Source organism: Ceratotherium simum, chromosome 8 (genome assembly GCF_057802395.1).
Source record: "Ceratotherium simum simum isolate JZ-2026a chromosome 8, ASM5780239v1, whole genome shotgun sequence".
NCBI lineage: Eukaryota > Metazoa > Chordata > Mammalia > Perissodactyla > Rhinocerotidae > Ceratotherium > Ceratotherium simum.
The window spans coordinates 50,609,916-50,635,990 of NC_141907.1; positions in this window are offsets into that span (position 1 = coordinate 50,609,916).

A 26,075-nucleotide genomic window follows, 5' to 3' on the forward strand; every position below is an offset into this window, starting at 1 on the left:
ATAATGAGAAAATATCCAAGTCAAGTAAGACTTGTTCTTACAAATTTCTATCCTTTGAAAGCCGGCTTTCATCTTTTACCATTGTGATAGTCGCTGCCTTATTGTAATACAGTAGACTAGTGAATTTCCCATGGCCCCTCTTTATAGCTCAGCTAGAGAATCAACACTGGGGCAGTGGACTGAAGGTGGTTCTGCTCTCAGGGAGAAATTCTCTTGTTCATCGTTTTCTTAAATCTTGACTCTACTGTTCAAGTGGTTCTTCCTTATGTGTTATTCTCCATGACAACATGTTAGGCCGGTGGTGAGGTGTATAAAACATTCAAGAACCTCTTCCTTTTGCTACATGTTTGGAGGTCTGTAAGTTTTTTCAAAGGCTCATATTCTAAAACACACATAATTTCTATGACAATATAATTGCTTCAAAAACTTAATAGCCTTGTGATAAATTTTATCTCATTCAGTTCCATATGTCAGTAACAACAACAACAATAATTTTCCAACATAATTCTCAGAACTGACACATTTATTTTCTTATTTAGCCCCATGCCTCTCTTCTAACTTAATACTGGCTCTCTTGAGGCCATCAGGGTTTGGGGAAAAGTTTATCAATCACTTTAGACTAAGATCAATAGTCATTCTTTCTGACCTTAAGTTTTGCAGAAGACAGTTTTACCAAATATTTCGTTACTGCTTAAAATGTGATTTGATTTTTCAGTGTCCAATATAGTTCCATGACACTAACTCTCTAGAACCATCCATATTTTTGGTGTTTGGTAAGATCAGCACCTTATTTCTGGAACTCATTTTTATATCAATCAGCTTAGGCCAAGTCATAATGTGCTAAGTCTCCAAAATATGAATGGTTTGTAACAACATAGATTTGTATCTTACCTGTTTTTCTAATATCTTGTTAAACACAACTAGCAATAAGCAAAAATACAATGAAAATTCTTACCCAAATTCTTCCACTAGAGGTATAGATTCAGTATGTTTGTGGTAACAATTACACCCAGAATCAATATTTGTGAAAATTATTTTTTGCCACCTTATCACATAATTCTCCAGTTTTCCAGTTTTTAGTATCAGTTTCCATGCTGCTCGCAATCCAACTGCTACCCAAGTGCCAAATATTTTAAGATACTTCACATGGCAGAACCCAAATTCTGGCACCAATTTTGGTGTTAGTTAAAGTAGTGATAGCTTCTGTATCAAAATAACTCCAAAATATTTATTGACAGAACAAATCAGAAGTATATGCCTCTCATGTGTGTGGTATGGTAGGCATTCTTCCACATTTGATTCAGGGATGAGACTCTTTCCATCTTGTAGCTCCACCACATTTGACACATGGCGTCTAAGGTTGTCATGGAAGGGAAAAGTATACCCTCTTTTTAACTATAGTATCCAATAAATGACACATTACTTTTACTAACGTTCCATCGCTGAGATCTAATCATATACCACATCTATTGCAAAGGTGACAGATCAAATGTGGTTTTTGTTATCTGACAATAAATACACATTAAGGAAGAAGAACTAAATCTGTTTGAATCTACAGTGGACTGACAGTATCTGTCTCTGACACAGAAAATAAAAATACATGCCAGTTGATCTATTGGTATTTATAATCATATTTATGTTATTGACTGACTAAAATCCATTGCAAAGTAATATAAATTCATTTAGAGTCTTCTATATTCAGGACTATATTTATTTTTTTAATGGAAGATAAGGAGGGGCAACTTTTAATCTATACATCCACCAGGGCCAGCCTGGTGGCATAGTGGTTAAGTTCCCACTCCACTTCAGTGGTGCAGGGTTCACATGTTGGAAACCCAGGGCGCAGACCTACATGCCGCTCATCAAGCCGTGCTGTGGCAGCATCCCAGGTACAAAATAGAGGAAGATTGGCCCAGATGTTAGCTCAGGGACAATCTTCCTCACAAAAAAGTGAAATAAAATAAAAATAATCTATACAACCACCAATGGATCATATTTTCTCATTTTCTTTGGATTTGAGCACCATATTCCATTTACCTAATTATCTGTATCTTTCCATTAGCTAAAATTCTCTTCTACTCCCCACCAAAACCACCCACTCCTCTTTTAAGAACACAACCTTTTTCCTTGTTTGTCTTAGTTCTAATCTATTTTCAGTGATCAGATTAGGACATCATTTTTTCACCTTTAATATCAAAATTTCATTAAGGGCCCTACTGTACTTAATATAAATATATGTGATGTTTCCAACTTTAATTAATCATGTTCAAATTATAATGACTTGTTCTGTTGTCTCATTCTCTCACTAGAATGTAAGCTACTTAAGGGCAATGGCAATGTTGGTTTACCTTTGTAGATTTCACAAATCATAAGGCATGTTGGTTAAGTAGGCAAGTACAATATAAGGTGCACTATAAGAACAATGAAAATGTAGAGATGAAGGGCAATGTTTTAACATAATTTCCTTTAGAGGTAGTACTGTACAAGAGTTTGAAAGAAATTAATTAATTTCTTTATTTTCATTATTATTAACTTGATAACATGTTTGTACAGAAAGATCCAATGATCATGGTCAAAAAACAGCACCGAGCTTTCCTATAAGGAGATTAAATAATATTAATCTTGCTTTTTGCTTACCTGAATGGAGTGAACAAGATTTATTCATTAGAGGATAAGATGAGTGGTGACACTTCTCTTCACAAATGTGCCTTGTTTCTCCACTAAATTGTTGGTGAAAAAAATGTACATAAAGGATACTGTGATGAAAGACACCCATTTTGCAACTCATGGTGCTCACGTGTCTAATTATCATGTGTATTTGTTATATGAATCTAAAAATTTATATAACTTTTAAAAATAGCTGAAACTGTTAATTCCACTTTTAAAACTGAGTAATTAAACTGTTTGTAAAGAGAAATAAAATACATCTCCCACATCCACAGTGATACTGACTCTGGAAGCAGATAGTACCAGAAAATTTTCAAGGAAATATACCAGGTTGAGTGTGTATGTGTGTGTGTGTGTGTGTGTGTGTGTGTGTAATTTCTTCCAAATAGAAAAAAATAAATTTTTCTTGACATTTAATGTTTATAAACTCCATTCATTTGCTGTCCAAATAACTAGACAGCCCAATAAAAATTTTAGCCAAATTATACTATTTTAATTAATCACATTAAATGAGAATGAAAATTTTGTTGAGATAAAAACTTGTTAAAACAATAGCAAAAAGTTCCAGGTAGTGCATCTTCACCTTAATCTCCATCAAAAATGCTAAACAATAATAATGCTCACCGTAGTCTCTATCTGCAATAGTTTTTAGTAATAGACAGAATTCAAAATATTTTAAAATTTAATATTTTACCATTAGCTCAGTAAAGTTTATTTATTTAAAAAGTTATTAAAGCTACCTCCATTTATTGAGTGCTGTATGACCAATTATTTGCACACAGCTTTTGATAATATTTTCTGCCCCTTATGGAAATGAGGAAATTTATGCTTAGAGATTAAAACAAGTTCACAGAATAATGGAGCTAGTAAGTAGCACAATCTGGATTCTAATAGAGATATTTGTAACACTAATACACTATTTTCCTCACTATATCACATATCAGTATAAAATATGTTTAATTAAATTACAAATGCATAAGAAAGTATAACTTGGAAGTATAATAAATGTCCTCAATAAATTTTATGTTAGCATGACAGCTATTCTCACAAAATTCTTGAATAATTAGATTTTTCATATATCATTACAGTATACTTAATTCTCTTAAAAAAGCAGTAAATTGTTCAGATATTTCTGTCATATAAATTAGCAATTATCAGGTACTTCTTATCCCAAGGAATTATAAAGAAATACTAAAATAGCTCAAAGCTCTCTAAACTTCAAGAGATTTATAATTCTTAGTTCTCTCATTGGCAACAATTTAAGTAGAAAATGAGAGTGGAGTAAGTCTCATTAGCTGTGGGAAGATAGAGAATAGTTATGTTCTATTCTAGTACTTTGTTGCACTACATATACTTATTGCCATACGAGGTGGGCAGAATTACTTTATTAAATATGAACAGAGCAAGTGAAGCAAATTGCATACTGCATGTAGAAACAAAAGGCTTGATTTGACAGTATAAATGGTGTTTCAACCAGACACGTGAAACTTGGAAATATAAAACTGCATGTGACTAAAAGCTTCTTCAAGAGGTCTTTCAGGTTTTATCCCTCCCTTGAATTGAGAATAGGCTTTAGAGCTACTATAACTGCTCTGCAGTTGCCTCAAAAAAAATTAAAATCTTTTAAACAAATGCCTATGCTCCTCTGAAGGTTTTATGGTTTGGTCATTGTAAAATATACATTAAACAAGGAATCATGTTGGTAAGCGTCAGGAAGGAGCTATCTGCATACTCATCTGGACAATTCTGCTCACATTTGCTTGAAATCACTTATCTTTAAATCTATAAGGATATCACTATGGTTCCATCTAAGTCTTATATTTTGCATTCTCTGCCCCATCCACATTTTCCAAGTCTTACTATTACCTCTATTTTTGTAAATTTTACTCACTCCTGCATGAGGAAATTAATCTACACCCATGCCCTCAACTAGTATGATTCTATGCATATGAATTACATATTTCTTCAACCTAGAGCTTGTTCATGTCCTCAGATCCATATATCCAACAGCCTATAATGCAATTTCTATTCTGATATTCTATAAGCTCTACAAACTCAATGTCTCAAAAATTTAACTCCTCATCTTCCTCCCTCAAATCCCCTCTTTTTCCAGAATTCCCACTCTCAGTGAATGGAATCACAATCCAGAGTCCTTCAAACCTGAAATCAATGTCATTTCTCCATTTCTTTTTTAACACTCCTTTTATTCAATCTACCACTAAGTTTTACTGAATACTACTGTTGATTCCTTGTTTTAACCGTTTTTTTAAGTTTATTGGTTCTTAGGACCAAATGGCATTGATCACAGATCCCTGCATTCTGCAAACGTGCTTGATCAAATAAATCCTGAAATCTTATTTTGAAAGTTTGTTTCCTGGGACTATTTCCAGTATCAATCACCCAATCAATTAGGGTACTGTAATGAAACAGATGGCATATTCAAGTTGGGTGATTTTAAGAGATTTTAATAATGAGACCATTCACAAAGGTGTGGATAGATGTGGGGAGAAAGATAAATAGAAAATAAAGAGGATAGTCACCTCAAAACCAAAAAGAACAGGATATCATTACCCCTCCTCTGCCTGAAAAGAGGAGGGGAGTAAGGAAAAATCAGAACCTGGACCCTGAGAGAGTTTTGCCTTAAAAGTTTCCTGACAGGAACTGTGACTTTCAGTTGAGGAATGTAGCTAGGCCACTGAGCCTCCCCAGGGAGGAAATCAATGGAATAGACACTTCTGCTCTTGCTTCCCATTGACTGAAGCAGAAACTAGAGCATAAAGGAGCCCATTAATTCAAATCGGACTCCCAGGCCATGCAAAAGGATAAGGAAGGATGAAAGTTATCTGAAGAGATTCACAGATCAACAACAGAATCTTCTATCTCTATGGAGAGAGCCTTCATCATGCTTTCCAGCAGGATTTGAAAATTGTTATAGCAGACTCCACTTCTTCTTTTTTACAAAGGGGAAACTCATCATGGTTTTCCTGTCATTTTCTGTTTCACCGTTGTATATTAAGTGTTACTGGCGTTTGGGGCAAACACCTTGCTTTAATTCTTAGGTTGTCAAAGTACAAAAGGCCACATGCAGAGTAATGGCTAACACAGAATATCACCAAGAATTCTTGGATGCTGACTGAATATGACTTTGTGTTGTCTCCTTTGGGAATAGAACGAGTGGGTTCTGTCTTTGAGAATGAGTGATATAAGTTTCACTTTATTTTAATTTTTATTATTAAGAATGATACTGATATATTAATTTAGGGTTTTGAGGAGTTTCTGAGATCAGGCTTCTAATTCGAACTGGCAATTCTTATAATTAGTTCTTAATATACGATAAAGTAAGTGACTTCAAACAAGAGAAAGAATATGATTTAGTAAGTGATTTGGGGAGAATTACAAGGCAATTTGAAAAAACAAAACAATCTATACTTGACCATACAATAAAATATACGTATAGAAGGATTTAAAAGTTAAACATTTAAATAAATTTATAGAAAATCTTGAAGAAAATGGGTATTGTATCTGTGTGGAGATAATAGGGGTAAATAAATATATATATATTCTATAGAAATTGAAAACAAATATCTAGCTGTAAAATAGTTGACTAAAATATGACCTACATAGATATAACTATATTAAAAAAGAATATATTTAAGTGTATCTAATAGCTAAACTGTAACAGAAAATGACAAAGTTTTAACATTGGTGGGAATGCAAATTTTAAACTAATTCATGACAATTGTCTTTTTTGCTTACGAAAACAAATGAAAAGAGCATATACATGCCAATTTCCTGAAACCAACCAATCTTTTTTGTAATAAACCTCACTGTTGGTGATATTATGGAAAGTTGACAATTCATATACTGCTAGTAGTAACGTAAATTGCTACTTTATCCCTTTGATCGACCAGTGTGTCAAAATGACTAGAAAGGCACATAAATGCTCAATTTTTTCTAACCTGTTATTCAAAGAGGTAAGAATTTATTCTAGCAAAATAGTTTACCAGAGGGAAAAATATTCACAAGACAGTTCATCATTCTCTGGTGGCATAATATTGGAAGTAATCTAAATGCTGGACAAGAAAATGATGCTTGTTACTTTAAGACATCACTACATTTAAATATCTTTTTATTCAAAATATAATTATGATACATATGCAACATGGAATATACTATGATACAATTATAGCAACATTTGTTTATATAATATTGATTAGACTATTAAATTGAGTAATGTATTTTGAGTTGAAAGAGAACAAAAACATTCAGGGTTGATTGAAAAAAATTGATCATATTTTTCTTTGAGATATTTTACAAGGAGAAAATGTTTTTTAGTTCTCTTTTCTGTACTAGTTCCCTATTCCAACAATCCATGGGATTTGATAGGAACATAAAAATATGAAAACTGCACAAAGAATATATGTATTAGGGAAGGAGAAAAAATATTGCACATTGAAGTTATGTGGATAAATGCACCGTATTTCTCTAGTACTTTCCCTCTTTTATGTTTTTACCTGTAATGTTCTATCTACAGACTCTTTTGTAAATCCTGCCTTCCAAGATGTAGCCCTAGTCACCATGTAATTCTCAGATCCTTGTAGAAAAAGGATGTGTCAACAATAAAGACCAAGTAGAGGAGACTAAATAGAGGAGAAATAAATAAATTTTAGCTATATTTTCAAAAGCAGCAGGTATAATCTTTTATAAATTACTATGACCCAAGACAGTAAACCATGTAATAACAGAAACAGCTAGCAATTTTGGTAGGAGAATATCTTTTAAAACATAAAGCTACGTGAACTCAGTATTTTTATTTGTTGGCCAATAAAAGTTCTATTTCTTCCACTTATGTGTTGTTTCTTTATTACTGATTGTCTGTTTCAGAGGTGTCATGCCAGTTAATGTTCTATATATTTGGGGGAGGGTATTCTTTTATAAATGTATATTTCTGAAACTTGGCATATGTTGTGAGAGACCTGTGCTACTTATTTCAACAAAAACATATTATTTTGAACTTTTGTGGACATATTAGTGAAAAATACACTTTATACTGATTAAAGATTTTGGATAATCATTAAAATCTTCTTTGCATAATTGATAAAATGCAGACACTTCTGACATCTATAAGAGAACCTTGGTTAGCTTTTATTTTTCCTACATAAGTTGAAAACCAGGTTCACCCCTAGTCCCACAATGCCACTATTAAAAGAGAGAGATTTCTTAAAATTTCTATTTTATTGACCCTATATTTCAGTACGCTCAATACTATTGTCATTAAAGAAAAATGTCATGTTCATTTAATTACTAAGCGTGACCATATTACGTGCTAGCTTCTACCCATTCCTTTGTGTTTCATTCAATTTGGAGTCATGAGGCAGTCATGGGGAAAAGCTGTATCAGCCTTACTGGAAAAAGAATTAAACAGCTTATTTAATCTATCAATTGGACAATTAGTACATTCCATATGTTTCCAGATATTTTCAGACCTGATGTGTTTTCTAATGCATCCCCATTGAAGAGAAAATTATTTATGTTAGGCCTTCTTTTTATACAAGCACCTCAAGTAGAAAACACATCAAGCTGTGAGCAGGTCTGACCATTTTGTTACATATTCATTTGTAATATCCATTTGCAATTTCCTCTGTACAGCTAACTAGGAACAGAACACTGAGAAATTAATAGTAATTGTACTTCAAAAAGAAGAAAAAATATCAAATAAGAACCTAACTGTACACTTTAAGGAAGTAGAAAAAGAAGAGAAAACTAAATCCAAAGCTAGCAGAAGGATGTAATTAATAAAAATTAAAGTGCAGATAAATGAAATAGAGAATAGAAAAACAATTAAGTATATCAATGAAACCAGAGTGGGTTCTTTGAAAAGATCGATAAAATTCACAATTCTTTAGCTAGGTTTATTAAGAAAAAAGTAGCGAAGACAGAAATTCCTAAAATCATAAATGAAGTTGGGGACATTACTAGCAATTTTACAAATATGAAAAGGAGCATAAGATAAAACTATGAACAATTGTATGCTAACAAACTGGATAAACCAGATGAAATGGAAAAATTCCTAGAAACATGCAAACTACCAAAACTAACAAGAGAAAATAGAAAATATTATTGACCTATAACAATTAAAGTAATTGAATCCATTTTAAAAATCTCCCAACAAAGAAAATTTCAGGATCAGATAGTTTCACTGGTGAATTCTACCAAACATTTAGAGAAGAATGAACACCAGTGCTTCTCAAACTCTTCCAAACCCTGAAGAGTAAGGAACACTTCCTAACTCATTTTATGAGGCTAGCATTACCAAAGTTAGACAAAAGCACTACAGAAAATAAAACTATAGACGAATATCTATTATGAATATGGATGCAAAAAATCTCAACAAAATATAAGCAAACCAAATTCAGTAGCATATTAAGGGATTATTGATTATACACCATGATCAAGTGGCTAAAATGCCTGGAATGCATTGGTGGTTTAACGTATGAAAATCAATCAATGCAATTCACCACATTAATGGGAAGAAGGAAAAAAAGAAACACATGATCATATCAGTTGATGCAGAAAAAAGCATTTGAGAAAATCCAACTCCTTTTATCATTAAAAAACACACACACAATAAACTAGGAATAGAAAGGAATTTTCTCAGTATAATAAAGTCCACTGATGAATAAACAACAGCTAACATCATACTAACTGGTCAAAGACTGGAAGCTATTTTCCCTAAGATCAGGATATCTATGGGACAAGGATTTCCACTTTCACCACATCTATGATAGTACTGGAAATTCTAGGCAACGCAATTAGGCAGAAAAATGAATAAAATACATCCAACTGGAAAAGAAAAAGTAAAAGTAATTCTGTTCAAAGATGACATGATCTTATATGTCATCAGGAAAATGCAAATTAAAACAATGAGATACCATTACACAGTTATGTGAATGCCCAACATCTGGAACTGTGACAGCACCATATGCTGGTCAGGACGTGGAGCAAAAGGATCTCTTTTTCATTGCTGGTAAGAATGCAAAATGGTACAGCCACTTTGGAAGGCAGTTTGGCCATTTCTTTAAAAATCAAAACATATTTTTACTATATGATCCAGTAATTGTGCTCCTTAATATTTACCCAAAGAAAAATTTAAGTTCAAACAAAAACTATACACTGATGTTTATAGCAGCTTCATTCGTAATTGCCAAGTTTTGGAAGTAACAACCTCTTTCAGTAAGTGAATGGATAAATAAGCCACGGTATATCCAGACAATGGAATATTATTCAGCATTAAAAAGAAATAAGCAGTTAAACGATGAAAAGACGTGGAGGAACTTTCAATGCATATAACTATGTGAAAGAAGCCAATCTGAAAAGGCTACATACAGAACGACTCCAACTATCTAATATCTGGAATAGATAAAACTATGGAGAAAATAAAAATCTTTTGATCAGTGGTTTTCAGGGGTTGGATGTTGGGGAGAGGGATGAATAGGCAGAGCACAGAGGATTTTTAGGACAGTGAAAATACTCTGTATGATACTATAATAATGTATACATGTCTTTATACATATGTCCAAACCCATACAACATACAATACCAAGAGTGAACTCTAATGTAAGCTATGGACTTTTAGCAATTTTGATATGTTAATGTTGATTCATGAATTGTAACAAATGTACCATTTTGGTGGGGGATATTGACAATGGGAGAGGCTAACACACGTGTGGGGGCAGAAGATATATGGGAAACCTGTGTACCTTCCTGTTGGTTTTGCCATGAAACTAAAACTAAAAGATAAAGTCTTAAAAAAATAACTGAGCTTACCAATAAAATATAATTTTACCCATGAAATAAGAAATATAATTTACAGTACCAAATTGACTTTTAACTCTTTTTAACTTTTCTCTGAGTTAAAAATGCAGAAATTAATCATATTGCCTTTTGTAATCACTTAGAAACTGTAGAGTTATGTGAGAAGTCTATACAAAAAGTAAATGATAGCTTTTTCTTAAAAACAGTTCATTGAGCAGGAATAAACACCTATTACCTATGCATAAGTGTTAATTGTGAAAAGGGATTATAGCAGTAGTTTAATTTATATAATGTAAAACAGTACATGAGAGTCATTGTATTACTTTTGTTTCTGTGAATTTTGTGTACCCTTCAGTGATGTATGGGACAAAATGAATAGCACCGACTGATGTTTATAATGGGAGACGTGTTCCCTGCTGGTTAATATGAAATAGAAATGAGATTATTTATTTCTCTATCATAGGGAAAATAGGTACTTATTTTAAGCATTTGATTTTAAAACCTATAATTCATGCTGTAAATAAAATAAAAGCAGTACAAGACTCATTATTCATTAATAGAAATCATCTTTTAGAAAATATAATGTTTTATGGTATAAATCCAAAGAACTTTTCAAATGCATGTCTCACATTTCATTGTCTTGAACCACAGCTCTTTGTTGAGAATTTCATCTAGTGCCTAATAGCTCCTAATATAATAGTCACTTAACAACGTGACAGTCTCCACGGAAACCAAACAGCAAGCCATGGATGAGATAACATAGGTTAATGTACTGTATTTTAATAGTGTAGGAGTCCCCAAAGCACCAAAGCATTGCCTTTTAGAAATAAGTGTGATGTTAAATCGATGTAATATTTAAATAGGAAAATCAAATTTAAGTTATTTTACAAGATCTCTTACTATCAAGTATGAAATAATTCATGTCAGTCATTATTTTGAGCACCTCCTATCTACCACTATGAAGGAACTTATTTTGGGAAATAAGGTTACACAGTTAAATTATCTACAGTCCCTGATTTCAAGAATGAGAGACAACAAATACAAATTGTAATGCAAACAAAATTGTAGTGTAATGTGATGCTAATGCTGAGAATGGTGACGGCAATAACTTACTATGTACCTGTATGTCAAACTAGATAGATATAAAGATATTCTTGTTTTACTGTTGATGAAATTAGGCTACAGAGAAGTCAAATTAAAAAAAAAAAAGTATAAGAACTGGAAGATTGGGCTCCTATTTCAATGTCTTATTTATAGTAGTTGAATAAATTAGATATAGTGACGTGGTAGGTACATTTAGTGAATATTTACTGTCATATATTTAATATATAAAGATTTTATTTATTTATTTATTTTTCCCCCCAAAGCCCCAGTAGATTGTTGTATGTCATAGCTGCACATCCTTCTAGTTGCTGTATGTAGGACGCGGCCTCAGCATGGCCGGAGAAGCGGTGCATTTGTGCGGGCCCGGGATCCGAACCCGGGCCGCCAACAGCGAGCGTGCGCACCCAACCGCTAAGCCACAAGGCTGGCCCTATTTAATATATAATAAGAGTGATCTAGTGTTAATTTCATTTTATTCATCAACAGGGAAAAAATCCTTAAATTCGTATTGAAAACCAGAGCATGATTTAATTAAGCAAGAAGGATTACTGCCTAAAATTCAATCATCCCCAGAAAGGTCATTTCAGCAACCCAGTTAAAGATGATCTTCAGTACTTTCAATCACATGATTCTTGACTTAATCTCCATTATTCTCTCACTCTAAGCGAAATACATTTACTATTAGATCCTCACTTATAACAATGGAATTTTCTTTCCTATAAATTCTGCTTGCTCATCTGGCACAGACTGACCACCAAAACCACTGCTGATGTCTGTTTCATTGGTCTTTCAGTGCACTTCCATATCTTATATTTTCTTGGATATTACTTCTGGACTACTATAACTTTTACCTTTGTAAAAGTAATGCTTATATTTCACCTTATCTTAATAGACATAATTAAATAACTCAGTTTGAAGCCCAGATCTGATTCTTGAGTTGTTTAACTTAAAATATATATATATAATATATTTATATAAAATATATTAAACTTAAATTTATATATTATATATGATATATTTGTATATATATATATTTCACACCTAAATTGTGGCTAACAATTTATCTCATAATTTTACTGTGAGTATACGTGTCAAGTAAGATTACGTTCATAAAATTAGCAGAGACGTTTTACACAGTTGTTTTAAAAATAAAAGCAGTAAATGCAAGATAGCAGATCATAAATCATTTAATTTTACTGAATACTCAAAATGTTAAAGCCCCATGAGTGAGACAAATGCATTCCTGATAAGTAGTTAACAAGGATATTAAAAATGAAGAAAGAAAAAGGAAAGTTTTTCAAAAAAATTTAAAGGTGTGTAGTGAATTTAAAATTTATACCATCTTCAAAAACAATTGAGAAATTTTCTTTATCATGACATCTAAAAAACTTTAGAGAATTTTTTATCAGTAAATATATAGTCCTCCTCATAGATTTTTTCCCCCAACATTTTATTAGGAAAAAATTCATAAAGAAATTGAAAAGTCCAAAGAATTGCTCAGGAAACAACTATATCCTCATCACTTACATTCTCCCAGTAATTGTGCTATAGTTCCTTTATTGCATATCTATGTATCTACCAATCCTTTAATCCAACCTGTAATATATCTTACATATTGATGAATTTCAAAGTTATAGATATTAGAAAACTTTACTTCTAAACATTTCAGAATTATTATTAACTGAAGAGAAATTGTTATTAAATAGAGTTAAATATTGTTTTTAAGTAGAGTTTAGTATTTGTTTACAGATTTTTTTGAGGTAAAATTTACATATCAGTCTGAAATGCATCATTCAGTGAGTCTTTCCAAATGCATACACTGTGTAGGCCAGATCGCTATTAAGCTGCAGGATTACCATCACTCCACAAAGTTCCTCATGCCTCGTCCCAGTCCATGCTTATCTCCACCTCCAAAGACAAATTCTGCAATCTTTTTTTCTTTTACAATAAATTAGTTTTGCCCATTCTCCTTTGTATAAATGTGATTATAGAATATGCACTCTTTTGTGTAAGGCTCTCTTATTCAGCATAATATTTTTGAAACTCACTCATGTGATTGTGTATTCTTTTTATTTCTGAGGAATATTCTATTGACGAATAAGCCATTAAAAAACAAAGGTTAAATCTCTTGCAAATGAAAACCTGAGCCATTTACAGGTTTTGGCTATTATAAATAAAGCTGTTGTGAACATTTCTATGGAATCTTTTTGGATGTATGTTTTCGTTTCTCTCGATTAAATAAATATATAATTGTGGAATTGCTGGATCACCTGGTAGGTGTATCGTAAGTTTTAGGAGAAACCAGACTTTTCCCATCGTGATTGTACTATTTTTTTCTTTCACAACAATGTATAAGGGTCTCAATTCTCTTCTCACCTTTCTGGTGATGTGTGGTTTAGCTTAATGTGGTTTTCCTTTGCATATTCTTAGTGGGTAATGATGTTCAACAGTTTTTTTACGTGTATATTGATCTTTTGTATACCATCCTTCTGTTGTCTCCTAAGTCTTCCCACATTTTTATAGGGTTTTTTATTGTCTTGGTATTAAGTTGTTGGCATATTTTACATATTCAGGATACTAGTCTTATTTCAGATATGTTTTGCAATTTGTTCTCCCAGTCTGTGGTATCTTTATTCATCTTCTTAAAGACAAAAATGAGACATATTTTTTCTTTTATTTTCATGAAAATGTGTTTAATTATGATGAAGTCTAATATATGTTTTTTTATTTTATAGTTGTATTCTGGGCTCGGTTTTAGAATTTATATCTACACCCCAGTTGTAACTATATCTTGTTATATTTTCTTCTAGAAACTATAATTTTAGTTTTACATTCATGTTCATCTTTAATTAATTTTTGTGTGTGGTGTCTGCTGTTTTTATGGCATATGATTTTCTGCCCTTTTACTTTCAATTTATCTAAACCTTTATATTTAAAGTGCATCTCTTGTAGTCGTGCCTTGGTTTCTCATCAATTTTGATGATCTCTGACTTCTACTGGACCTATTTAATACACGTATTTAGGTAATTATATTTAATATAGTTATCAATATGGCTGGGTTAGGTGTGTCAATTTACAGTTTTTGGTTTGTTCAATTTTATATTGTTCCTCTACTTTTTCTTTTCTAAATTCTTTTTCATGATTTAATATTTTTGCTAGATTCAGATTCCCATTTATATATTGGCTTTCTAAACAACTTAAGACATAGCTGACATGCAATAATTTGTACACCTTAAATTACACAATTTGATAAAGTTTGACATACTAATAGACTCATGTAACCATCACTATAAACAACATAAGAAACATAAATCATCCCCCACATTTTTCTCTTTGTAAACATTTTTTTCTTATCCTCAAGAAACCACTGAATTGTGTTTTTGCTCCTCTAGATCAGGATCATTCAAAAGCAGCATTGTTGACATTTTGGACAGGATAATATCCTGTGCCTTGTAGGTTATTTTGCAGCACCTCTGGCCTTTATCTACCTACCTGGGCAGGCTTTTACCTGCCCAGGACTCGCCTTCTCATTACACTCACAATATGGTTACCTGCACATTTCTTACTCCAAACAATCAATTCCCTTGAAAGACTTGGATCATAAACAACAGATCAACAAAGAAGGCAATTTGGGTAAGTCACAAGTGAAGGAATCAGGAGAATCAAATGGATCTGGGTTCCGGGAACGATATCAGTTATTAAGATCCCTTTTCTATCTGTGAGAAATCCATTATATAGATCCCAAACCAATGATCTCATTTGATCAACATTTCAACCCAGATAGCCCAGACTGAAGCTGAGAAGAATTAGGTAAATAGTCTTATGATACATACTTACTAAAAAGACTAGATTTAAGATTTTCTAATTCCACAACACTGAACAGAGAAGAATTTGTGAATAAACATATCATTTACAATGGCTTGTGCACAATCCTTTGTATGCACTTGACTTTGCATTTTACATTAAAGTAAAGCAAATTACAACTTTTCAAAAAAAATCTTTTACAAAATACAAGATAGTTTATGCTTCTCTTTATTTAAACACCATAAAAGTGCTACAGAATAAACTTTAATATAAGTGTTCTAGATATTTATTGATGTGTTAAAAACCACCCCATACTTAGTGGGCAAAGAACTTAAAAAAAAACAACATTCCTTTATTTTTATCATATATTACAGTTCTGAGGATTGACTAGGTTCCACTAATCAGTCATTGGTCAGAATTTCTCATTTAAACAGTGGCTGGGGGTAAAGTCAACTAGAAAATTCCTTACTCTGGGTGCCTGGGTTAGGAAGACTCAAACAGTTGGGAATAGCTGAGGATCATAGGACATCCTACTATACATGGTCTCCCCAGCCTGGCAGCCTCAGGGTAGCTGAACTTCTTACATGGCAGCTGGAGGGTCCCAGAGGTGTCTTCCAAGAGAAACCAGCAGAAGCTACATGCCCTTTTCTACCCCAGTTTCAGAAACCATGAAGCCTCACTCTCATGTCATTCTGATCATTGAGGCATTCACAAAGGTATGTCTAGGTTCCAAAGGAGGGGCACAGAAATTCCAACTCTTCATGAGAGGAGTATCAAATATTTGCAGATATGTTTAAACCCATAGAACACACGATGGGCTATGCTTTTCTTTATTTGAACTATAAATTTACAAATCTATTTCTTTACTTAAAGTAAATAAAGATTGCATCGAGATTGCCCACTCGTATTCTGGTGTGTCTTAATGGAACTTTAGTTTACAGAATTGTTTCTACCTTTTATAGGTAATCACATGCACACAAAGGTAGATAACAAGCCCGATTCATTTCCACTACTTTCATTCCTGCACTATATATTCACCACGCAATAAAATTCACCGTGATTTTACACAAATCGAAATACCTTCAGGAAAATACTATTGTGATATTACAATATCCCATGCTGTTTCAACATTTTTTCACGTTTCACATGATGGAACATAATAATTATAAAGTCATTATCTCTTTCCAGAACAATAGTTTGGAGGAACAGGTGCATGTCATCTCAATCTCAGTCTGGAGCTCATTTCAGTAATCTTAAACTGGCTGCATTTGTTAAGACAGCACTATTAGTTGTCTCATTTGTTACAACCATTCTTTGCGGTTCTCACATCTGTCAAAGTCCATACAAATAGCCCCCCAGAGGAAACAGATGTTACGAAGTTATAATTTAGATGTTTGCTTTGACTCCTAGATAAAATGTGAACAGCAAATATCCTGGGCTGTTAAGTAGCATTATCAAATGCAAATTGTTGATGAATTTTTTTTATTAGTTTTTCACTGCTTTTAAAATGCTTATCTCAGTAATTAGTATCAGGGAAAACATAATAATCTCAGAATGCTTAGCCTTTAAGTGGGGAGGGAGGGAGATAGGGAAGGAGAAGGGATAGAAAGACAGAGATAAATAGTTGAGATATAGTTAGATAGATACTGATATATATGAAAGCCAAGTTTGATTTTGTAATTATACTTGTAATTGTACGATAAATGCTGAATTGACTTAGCAATACGCAGAAATATTTGATTTACCCAGAAAACGTTGCACCATGCATAACATTTTGCTCAGAATAAAAATATTAAATACTGATTAGTGAAGAAAAAAGATATAGATATTCTTTTGCAGAATGTTGAACTAAGTTTTTCTTTTTATTTTATTTTGTTCATACGTCTTGTGCAAGGATACCAATATTATTTCTGAATAATTAATGGTAGACTAACTTAAGAAAGTCTATTAATTTTATACTGTAGCATTTTCATTTCACTGCTTATATATTAATACACAATACAAAAAAATAAGGGAACAAAATGTAATTTTCAGTTTGGTATCCTGGCAGACACATTTTCTGCTCAATCCTTAGCAGCTATCCTATTTAACACATATTGCGTGTTATTTATTTTATTTAGTGTTCATTTCCTCAAAAAAGAAAGTAAGCTCCCTGAGTGCACGGATACCTAAAACCGTGCCTCCCACATTGTAGATGCTCAATAAATGTTTATTGAAAAAAGAAACATGTGAGCATCATAAATAGTAATGAATGGGGAAATTAGTTTTTTAAATACAATATGCAATTCTAACTCAGAGGTGCACAAACTTTGAAAAAACATGCTATTACTACTACTTATACTATTAATAATAATAATAAATATGATGATGATGATCACAGCAAAACCAAGACAATACAAAACACTATAAATAAACAAATAAAGATCAGGACATATTCTTCAGTGCATAGAAATATTTTATAAAGAAGATTTTGATGTATCAATATTCAAGGCAAATATTTCCATGCTTTGAAATTCCAAAATTTATGCTGCTTACATAATATTAGCCTATTATGATTTTAATGAAAAATATTAAAACTATGCTAAATTATCTGTTCCTGGAGAGGTGCCTACATCTTGTAGATTTTGGTGATTGTGACACCACCGACCCGAACACATGCGGTTTGGACCACATACTATGTAACAGAAGGCAATGATAAACCATTTTCGTAGTCTTCTCTTTTTTTTTTTTTTTTTAATCTTGAAAACCCTATCATGAGACAGTCCAAAACGAAATATGAGTCAGTGCTGGAAGATGAGACCGCCAGGTCAGAAGACACTCAAACAGTTACTGGGGAAGAGTGGAGAACAAGTACGAATAGCACTGTCACTAATGACACAGTTAGACAAACGCAGAAGGACATCTAGTGTCCAAAGTGGACAAAGGTGAAAGAAAAGTCTGATGCTGTACAACACACACAATTAGAATATGGAATGTGAGAAGCATGAACCAAGGTAAACTGGAAATTGTAAAGCAAGAAATGGAATGTTTAAATATTACAGTGCTTGGGGTCAGCCCAGGGGCCTAGCGGTTAAGTGTGTTGCTCCACTTCAGCAGCTGGAGGGTTCGTGGGTTCGAATCCCGGGCGCAGACTTACACACCACTCATCAAGCCATGCTGTGGCGGCGTCCCATATAAAGTAGAGGAAGATGGGCACGGATGTTAGCCCAGGGCCAATCTTCCTCAGCAAAAAGAGGAGGATTGGCATCAGATGTTAGCTCAGGGTTGATCTCCTCACAAAAAATAAATAAATAAATAAATAAATAAATAAATAAATAAATAAATATTACAGTGCTTGGTGTTAGTGAACTAAAATGGACTGGGATGGGACACTTTCCGTTGGACAACTACAAAAAGTTCTACTCTGGAAATAAACTCAGAAGAAATGGAAAGGCTGTAATATTGAGTCAAGATGTAGCTCAGGCAGTTAGAGGTTCTAATTCAAGATCTGATGCAATAATATCAATTTGTTTGCTACTGAAGTGCTCCAAAGAATTTCAGAAGATTGGTCTATGTTTTACAGACTATAGTAAAGTTTTTGCTGTAGATCATGAAAAGCTATGGGCTGCTCTGAAGGAAATGGGAGTGCTTCAGCACTTGATTGTCCTGATGTGTAACCTGTATTGTTGACAAAAAGCCACTGTCAGGACAGAATATGGAGACAGAATGTTTTGCTATAGGCAAAGGCATCAGACAAGGGTGCAGGATTCTTTGGAAAAAACAATAATGCTGAGAAAAGTAGAAGGCAGCATGAAAAGAGGAAGACCAAATATGAGATGGATTGACTCCATAAAGGAAGCCATAGGCATGAGTCTACAGGAGCTGAGTGTGGCTGTTGAGGACAAGACATTGTGGACACCACTCATTTATAGGTCGCCAGGGTAGGAGATGTCATGACAGTATGTAACTACAATAAAATTATCTGTATATTCCCCTTGCTTTCTTGGGTAGAAAAACGTTACTTATTTTTTCTACTAAATTTACAGAGAGTAGCATTATTTTTTCTACAATAAATGAAATCCTCAATATTACTTAATTCTTTCAAACTAGGTTAAATGCTCTTCTATCACATAAAAATGAGAAAATACCATCCAATTTGTAAGTGAATATAAAACCTAAGTTATTTGCAATTGCATGAATTAACAAAAAAAGAATAAAAATTATAAAGTATGTCATATTTCTATGACACAAACTTAGACTAGATATTCACTCACATGTCAACAACACCTTTTGGAAATTTGCTTTAAAACAAGGGTTATGCTCTAATAACATAAAATTGCAGGATGCCACCAATAATTGTCCAAGTTCTTCTTTGTTTCCCCACAATCATTAATACAATTTTAATACAAAAAATAGAGGATTATATTAGAGTAATTAAAACTAAGATTTGAGAAGACTTTTAAGATTATATGGGAAAATATCCACCATTTTGTACTGAATCCACAATAAGAATACAAGACTATAATAAGGTAACAGTATTCTTATAATTAATTTTTAAATATATAGTGATCAACCTTTACAAGGTTACAGTATCAAATATTCTCAAAGTAATGTACTTTCCTAAATCCTAAAACATTTTAACATAGAAATAGTTCACAATAAATTTTTATATGTAAAGAGTGACCTAATCGATTTCATTTTAATTTTCATGTAAAATTTTAATAAGATTATAGGTTTCTTGGATATTTGATATAATTCGATTTTTAAAAATCCTGAAAGTATAAGATTTTAACTATTTAGTTTATTTCTGTAGTAAATCTACAATTATTGAGTATTTTGATTTCATTTGAGTTAGTTTTGGTAAGTTATTTTTCTAAGAATGTTTTCAATTCTTCTCTATTTTCAAAGTGAGTGCCATAATATTGTTCGTAAAATCCTTTTATTACCTATTTCATCTCTACAGCTTCTTTTTATGATTCATTTTCCTTCCAAGTATAGCTTATTTAGCATTCTCTCCTACTTGAAAATAAATATCTCATGTCATAACTTTTATGTACTTATTTTAAAAATATTTTGTATTTCTTACAATGAACACAAATTATTTTTGCCATAAAAAAGGAGTATATATCTGACAATATTTATCATGATGATTAGCCACCTCATTAAAAATTTTAATGTCTGTATATTATGCAATAATTTTGAGTTAATAATCACAAATATTTTAAATAATTCTACAATCAGAATCCTAATAGATATATTTTGATTTATTATTCACATCTCCAATTAATTTCTTTTACTACCTATTGTTAAAATTATAACATTGAATTACACCAGTGTGGTTAAGACACCAAATTCATGTTGAAAAATTGCCATCAGACATATTGTTCTATTTCTATTTCCAAAAAAATTTCATAAAAACTTCAACAATTATTTGCTAATGATGATTTTTTAACAAGATCTATACTAATTTGATTAAGAAATTATCATGTATGATTATCCTTTGGTTACCATATTTTCAAGAACTTATTGAACATTTGAAATTCTCCTTTTTTTAATGAATTCTATTTATATTTTGTCCATTATTATTCTAAAGGATTCACATTTGTCTTATCTATTTTCAAAGGCTATCTTTATAGTGTAAGCATTACTACTTTTATTGACATAATAATTATTCCAGAATTGCATTATCTTTTGCATTTTTTTATGGTTGAATTTGATATAAAACGTTTAAAATTATTTATGTTGTCTATCATGCCAGTATTTTTATTTGTGATTTATTAGTCATATTTTATCAATAGGATCATTTTTATCCCAACAATTGCATTTGCTACAATGACAATCTGTTGTTTTACTTTACATTTCTTTTCATGAATCACACTTTGAATGATCTATATGTTAAGTTAAATTTTTGCTTCCCAATAATTAAAATTTGAGTAAATCATCATTTATGAAGTAATTTAATCTAGATGTTTGTATAATATTTCTTAGATATTACATTACTATGTATTTTGTTTGACATTGGGTTTCTCTTTCACCAGTTATTATATTTCATTGAGTAAACGAATTAGTAGCGTGCTGTTTCAAACCTTATAAATTTTTACTTTGTGATACATTCCATGGAAAAATTCCTTCTCCATTATTCTTTTAAAAATCCTTGTATGTTCTTGTTTAGTAATTCTTACATACAGACAAGTATGTATTAATATATGATGCATGCACAAACACATATTTACATATACTATATGTACTATATATATGAATAGAATCACTAAAATATAAAACATTAAATACAAGCGTATATCTGGGGCCGGCCGGGTGGCCTAGCAGTTAAGTTCATGCACTCCGCTTCAGCAGCCCAGGGTTTGCCGGTTCGGATCCTGGGTGCGGACCTAAGCACCACTCATCAAACCATGCTGAGCCGGCGTCCCACATACAGCAACTAGAAGGATGTACAACTATGACATACAACTATCTACTGGGCCTTTGGGGAGAAAAAAGGGAAAAAGGAGGAAGATTGGCAACAGATGTTAGCTCAGGGCTAATCGCCCTCAAAAAAAGAAATAAAGAAAAAAAGACTGGTGTGGAGCAACGGTTAAAACAAAGCATATATCTAATATCCTGTTATAAATGGAATGTTTGTGTCCTCCCAAAATTCACATGTTGAAGCCCTAAACCTTAATGTAATGGTGTTTGGAGGTGAGACATTTAGCAAGTAATCAGGGTTAGATGATGTCATGTGAATGGAGTCTTATGATGTGATTGGTGCCTTTATAAGGGGATGAAGAAACCAAGGCGCTCTCTCTCTCTCTCTGTCTCTTCCATATGAGTACACATCAAGGAGGCTGTTGTCTGTAAACCAGTAAGAGAGTCCTTACCAAGAACCCCACCTTGCTGGTGCCCTGATCTCGGACTTCCCAGCCTCCAGAATTGTAAGAAATAAATTCTTGTGGTTTAAGCCACCCAGTCTAGTATTGTGTTAAAGCAGCCCAAACTGACCAAGACATATTCCATATCCTATATCAGTCCAAGTAAGGAAAATTTGGAGAAATAGTGCAGGTGGACTTAAATGCATTTTAATATGCTTTTATTTATACTATAGACCTTACATACGTGGCAGTCAAAATAAAGTTTTCTTCATTTTTTTTTTTAATAATTTTACTTATTTATTTTTCCCCCAAAGCCCCAGTGGATAGTTGTATGTCATAGCTGCACATCCTTCTAGTTGCTGTATGTGGGACGTGGCCCCAGCGTGGCCAGAGAAGTGGTGTGACCGTGCACGCCCGGGATCCGAACCCGGGCCGCCAGCAGTGGAGCACGCGCACTTAACCGCTAAGCCACGGGGCCGGCCATTGTGTTCTTCATTTTTAACATTCATTTTTAACATAATTTTATTTTCTTTCATTATAAACTTTACTTGCTATAATATCAGAAATTGATTGTAAAACATATTACTAGAGAGAAAAAATACATAGGAGTAAACTATAATTTATATAGCAAATGACAAAAAACAATGCTAAGCCAAAATAAAAAGAAAAAGCCCATAATGAGTATAAATATAGTATATATCTACCTGTATGGATAAACTAGATAAGTATAAAAAGGTAAAATACAAAATAAAAGTTAAAAAAATAAACCTAGATATGTAATCTATATTATCTTTAAGAGGTGTAAACAAATGGCTAATGAAGACATTTGAAAATATTAAAAATATATAAGACAAACTCCTTAGAAAGCAAATATAGCAGTAGTATTTTATAAAGAGAACACATGATTGATATAATCAGACTCAAGGACTCTTTTATATTGGTAACGTATACATGCCACTTCAAACATCTATTTTTATGAGACAAAAAATATAACACTGAAATATGTGATAACAAATATATTGCCAATTATTTATGTTTTTTCTATTTTCTTATGTGGAATTTACTATACATATGTCACAGAGGTTTACCATGTGCTACTGTCACGTTTGTCATAGTTAGTTGGATGAAGCACAAGTACATGACCTAAAAGTCAGACTATGAGTATTTTGATGAAAATGATATCCTTGTGCTCCATGACAAATGACTGAGTCAATCAGTTTCTTTCTAGAGACATCATGCCAGCTAAAGGTAAATATTGCAGCTCTGCAATTTGTAGCCAGTGAGGAAAGAGCAATGACTAAGGTAGTAGGCTTAGCAAAAAGAATAACATGATAAAGTAACCTGAGTTTGTTCCTGTGTCCCGAATAAGCTGCTAGGATCCAAGTGACATGGTGTTGTCGTGTATCTCATGTGGTGATAAGAAAAGCAAATAAATAATGAATAAACATGTAGCAATTAAAGAAGATAGACCACAAGTCTTATGTAAAATTGGACGTAGAATTTCTTCATTTTTTCCTTATTATATTCCGTAATACAATATTTGGTTAAAATTACCTAAATGCCTCAAGTAGTTGTTTGTACTCTATCCTGAAATACATTTATACCAATAAGAAGAGGAACAACTATATCAAATAAAAATCTTCAAAGAAATACAAGAGACTATTTGGTTATACCAACAAATACATAGACTGTAGATTCAGTAGACTGAAGATTACTTTGTTATGGTGAGTTAAACGTACAACTAAGTTGTCAATTCCACCCAGAATTTCTGAGTAAGCTATGTGCCGGAATAACCTTGAAAGCACCGCAGCAGGATGTTTGGCATATAATAGACATATGCTGCTTGTTGGTCCCTTTCTTTAGATTTCATTTTGAAGTTTTCATTTTCCTTATGTTTTGAGACATTCTAGAGGTCATGAACTGAGACTCCTGAGAGTAGGCAGGCTACGTAAACGAGGAAAGCCAGCTGATTGTAAGAAGATATGGAGTGGTGAAGTTTGTGACAAGTGAAACGCTTACATCATCATTGCTGCTTTACACTAACCAATGTGTGGATAACCTCATGAGCATTAGCAATTCTGTATTTTTATTTAAACTCTTCATATTTAATTTTTTTAAAAAAATTAATTTTCCTTTAAACACTGTGATAGAAAAATAAACCTTATTTGTGGAACAAAATCAGTTTACAGCATCTGATTTTGGTAACATAAGTTGATCACGGTTATCGTCATTTTCTATGATCTGCTTATATTATAAGTAGCAGAAGGGAAGTTTTCTTGGTTATTATGCTAACTTAAGTATTGGCTGATTAAAGAATAATGCTATTCACGATAAAAGAATAGTCAATATGATATAACAGAAATTCAGGATAATAAGATTCTATTATAAATACCTGTTACAATAGTGATAATACAACTGATTTCTTTGGGGTTCACTTTCCATACCTGAAAGAGAAGGAGTTAGATTAAAAGATATTTAAGACCCACTTCAATTCTCTAGTTCTATACTGGAAAATAGAGCATTGAAATTGCTTCTCAAAATTCAATTCTTTATATTAGTAAACCAATTAGAGTCAATTGATAGGATTTCTACTAACAGTAATACTTAGTAATAACTAAGAAACAATCTCCTTAAAGGCAATTACTGTTTATTACTTATCTTTATATTTTTGGAATCAGATATTGGCCTCTTGAAAAGGTGATGTGTTCCATAATATTAAAAATATTTAATTGATAAGTCTTAAAGTTAAATTTTGCATTGCCGTGAAAAAAATCAATATAAGAATTTGGTAAATTTCTTATATCTCTCTGCATGCATCATTCTGAGTAAAGTATGAGTACAGCATGTGGGAAGTGAAAGAATGTTCTGCAGAGGACATTAACTTTTCCACTAAAATATTCATATTCATCCTAGCTGTCAGCATTGTATCATGTAAGGTATTTAATACAGGAGTAAAAAATAAAACTAAAAAAAATAATAATCCTTGCCTAATTTTTTCCAAGCATTTTTTAAATAGTAACTCCTAAAACAAATAAACAAACTTTCTGTTGCTCTTTGGCAAATATCTTATAGCAAGGGAAAACTGTATTTTTTATTAAAGTGTAATAATACTGGATGTCAATGGGGGAAACGTCCATCCCTGAGTGTGTATCCTACCAAAGATGGCATAATGATTAATGATGGCAAATGCTAGATGAGTGGGTCACAAAAGCTGCCAAAACTTTGATTCCTTTGCCACTTACATTTTATCTTACATAGTCTCTTGATGTAGTTATTCATTATTAATGTAGAAAACTGTTATTTCATTCATGAATAATTTAGGAAGCACAAAATGGATGATGGGAAGTTGAGAAAGCAAAGATGTCATTTTCTCTGATCTAAGCTGTACAAAGCACAAAAACAAATGTTACTCTCAACAGTGTGTTCAATAGTTTGCTTTATAGATTTTGATGCTACTCTGTGATTAAGCAAATTGAAGAAAGCTCTGGCTTCACTGCTTAGGAGAGTTTACATCTTGCTTTTCCTCTTTAAATTTTCCTGTCATGTAAATTAACGTCTATGACAGAATGAATAGCATGTAACTCTGTATTAGAAATGGTTCCTATGAACAAGGTTGATTTACATTCATCAATACCATAACAACTTAGTATATATTACTAAACAGCTTTCTCAATTTTTCAGTTGTGTTTGGCTAATGTGTGTTACATGAAGACGATATATGTGAGAAATGTATGTTGACACTCTTTCTTTAGCGGACATCTAATTCTTAATGTATTTAGTGTCGGGCTAAGTAGTTGATGGCTAAGTTTACTATGTGGTTCAAAACAAAGATGGGTAAAA